Below are 3,829 nucleotides of genomic sequence, written 5' to 3' on the forward strand. Positions count from 1 at the left end.
AATGGTCACAACACTTTAGGGTCACAACACTTAAGGGTCACAACACTTTAGGGTCAACATTTAAGGGTCACAACACTTTAGGGTCACAACACATTAGGGTCACAACATTTAAGGTTCACAACAAAGTGTCACAACAATTTAGGGTCACAACACAACACTTTAGGGTCACAATACTTTAAGTTCACAACACAACATTTTAATGTCACGGAAGCTGAACTGCTTTTATTCTGAAATTCTCATCGGTCTAAGCCGCTAATAGAAAGTTACGCCACCAGTATCGCCAGATTGGGTGGTTTTGGTTGTAAATTTGAAGTTAAAAATGGCTTTAGCCGTGTGTTGTGACCCTTAAGTGTTGTGTTGTGAACTTAAAGTGTTGTATTGTGACCCTTCAGGGCCACCGTAAAAATAGAACTCAGAAAATGTCCTTAAGGCCTTATCTATCATGTGAAATATTGCATTTTATGACAACAGAATAAACAATATTTGTACACATCTTCACATTCTCTTACAAGAGTCGCTGAGAACCATGAAGACTCTCCCTGAAGAGAGATTTGAACAACTGCATCCGTGCATGAATACAAACACACTTCTGTCCAGACAAAACAATACTAGAAGATGTTGAACTGTGAGACAAACATATCCAAAACTGTTTATCGTAGTCTGTGTGTCACTTCTGTAGGACATTATTAGAAAATACTTCAGGTTATGTGTACTCATGGAGTGATACCACATTCATGTATTTGTCATAAACTGGATTTTAACAATTCATCATTTTTGATTCACTTCTGAGGTTTTTGTGTAGCGCTTCGAGACAACCTCAGCTGTGAAGAAGCACTTTATGAATAAACAGAACTGACTCATAAATCAGTTTCCTTTTAATAACTATATGGCGTAAAAATATATTTTGTCGAGTCAGCAGTTCAACAATGTTATGATGATGTAGTGATTAGGAGGGAGAGAAATGAACTTCTGTGACCTGAACCGGCTGCAGGATCCGGCTTTAGAGGAGAGCAGCGTTCAAATCTCAGTAGAATTGTGTCGACGTAAAGTTGTTTTTCTCTCCAGCCGTCCAGCCGCTCCCACGCTCAGCTCCGGTCCTGACACATGGATGCTGACCATCAGGAGCTCGGACTCTAAAACCGCCCTTCCGCCCACAGCCACCAAACCAAACACTCTGACTCACCTCCTGCACGGACCTGGAACACATGAGGGATGTCCTCACATTCGGTTTGTTCACTACTGGAAGACCAGAGAGTGTTGAGTAGAACGCTGCGACTCGGAGGAGATTATACTCCGTCACCTGTACTTTCACAAAGTTTTATTTTCAGAAAAAGAGGATTTCTATTTATGGTTTTGTTACTTTTATGATAAATACAAATACATTTATTTTTTCAAGCATAAATAAAACAGAAGACACATAAAGAGAAAATAGTATTTTTTTGAAATATTAATTAGTTTCTAATTCTTTAGAGGTCTACATGACTTCCTTTCAAAATAAAAGACATCCTGTATCACATCAAATCATCTCAATGCAGGAAATGCAGGTTTATTTTATTTTATGATTTGATTTATTTTATTTTATTTTGTTTTATTTTTACATTTCATTTTATCTTATTGCATTTATTTTATTTTATTTTTTGATTTTATTTATTTTTTAATGTGATGTAATAGAATTTTATTTTATGATTTGATTTGATTTGATTTGATTTGATTTATTTTATTTTATTTTTTCATTTTATTTTATTTTATTTTATTTTATTTTATTTTGGGATTTTGTTTATTTTTTAATTTAATATAATGTAATTTTGTTTTATTATTTGATTTGATTTAATGAACAACTTGCCTCAGACAGATCGATCTGGTTGAACTGAATATAAATCAATGTATTGATTAAGTAAATTAATTGTTCCCTAAAATCAGGTACTTTCTTTGATATTGTTGACATTTAAGTAGTTACCTGCTATTTTCAAGTCATTTATTGAATTGTTTTTAGCTAATTTAGAATTTAGCAGTTTGTTGTGACTCTTTAGCAGTTTTGTGCAGCTTTAATTTAATAAATTTTCTACCACCAATTAGCTTTCAGCAAATTCATTAACTGATATCAACTTTTTCCATCGACTGATCATTGGGTTAGTTTACATTTTAATCAGTTGTTTAATTATTTCTTAAGCTAACTTTAGCATCATTAGCATAACTGCTTCAGTCTTTGCTAATGCGTTGTCCAATAACAGGCCATTCTTCTGCCCTCAAGTAAATCAATTCAGCGTTTTAAAAACTTTTAAAAAACTGGTTTTACTGATAAAAAGGTAAAATAAATGTAAGTTTGCTGTCTTTAAGCAAAAAAGTTCCTGCATTTGGATTAATATAATAACACAACCTGAGTAAAACTAAACAAGTCATAAATGTAAAACACATATTTTTTTATCTTTATACAACATATGTTGTGAAAGCAGATTCAGAAAATGAAATCACATATTGAGTCCTAAAAATTAGTCCTAATTTTTTTGTTTTTTTAAAAAGGAGTTTCGTCTTCTCTGTAAACCTTTACAAAAGATAAAAAATAAAAAATGAAAATGCCACAAAACATTAAAATTGTTTGTCAGGTTACCTAGACTTATGTGATTTTTATTTACCCTTTAATTTATTGATAATTTTAGTTGGAGTCATTTATGTATTGATGACTTCAAATTTAATTTAAATTTCTGAGTACGGTTAGAAATATTTTCAATGTTTTTTTATTTAAAAATATTATAACATATAATTTTATTTTGTTAATTTTGTTTCTTTTTTTTCGTCTTCTCTTTTACTAATATTTAAATTGAATTGATTTTGTCGTCACATATATACATATAACGCCATGTTTTGTATCTACGGTCAGTTAAAAGAAATAGATGTTGTGACCTCGTCTTAGCAACAGATGGCATCGTTGCTTACATAAAACCAGAACAACTTGCCAAAAAAATTGAACTGCAGACCTAAAGAAAATGCATTTAAATATTAAAAGGTTTTCCTCAATAAAAAAATATATGTATAAATATTGTAATATGTCAAATTTAAGTCTACTTTTATAAATAAGATTACGAAAACCTTTATTAGTCCCACAAGGGGAAAATTGCAATGACAGGAAATACAACAAAGTGTAATATTTTGTTTGAAATGATTATTTTCTTTTTTTTTAAATTTATTTTAAAGAAACATTTCGTTTGGATTTAGAACCATAAAAATAAAAAAGGCAAATATGACAAAAAATGTTTAAATGTTAAAATTTTGGACTAAAAGTTTTAGTTGCAGTGCCCTTTTCCAGCACAGGGGGCAATGTCGTGAAGGTCATAGGTCAAAGGGTAAAACCTCTCCAGAGATGGCACAGATTGAGAAAATATAAGCTTGTTTTCACACAACACATACTTGCCTACCATTGTACCGACTGGAATGTAGTACTAATGCCGTTAGGAAGATAAACCACAAACACATCAGTTAAAAACACCCGGATGAAAACTTCACAGCATTGACAGCACAAGAAAAGCGGGAAGAAGTGATGCCTTCTGTGGCCTGTCATGGACGGAACTTTTCATTCTTTAATCTGCTCCAGTGGTGATAAGTGTGTATGTTGCGGCTGGGAGGAGAGGAAGGCCAAGGGGTGGGGAGGAAGCAGGAGCTGGTGAGGTTTGAAAGGTGTGTGAGCCCGACAGGCCGTTAGCGGCTCCCCGTCCCTGACCACAGGACCACCGAGAGACAACACATGCCTGCTTTTAATACTGGCCCTGCAGAAAACCAGAGCAAGGCAGCGTTCCGTTTGAAACCGGAATTCAGTAAAACAAGTGTATCCTGA

Source organism: Oryzias melastigma, linkage group LG5 (assembly GCF_002922805.2).
Source record: "Oryzias melastigma strain HK-1 linkage group LG5, ASM292280v2, whole genome shotgun sequence".
Taxonomy (NCBI): Eukaryota; Metazoa; Chordata; class Actinopteri; order Beloniformes; family Adrianichthyidae; genus Oryzias; species Oryzias melastigma.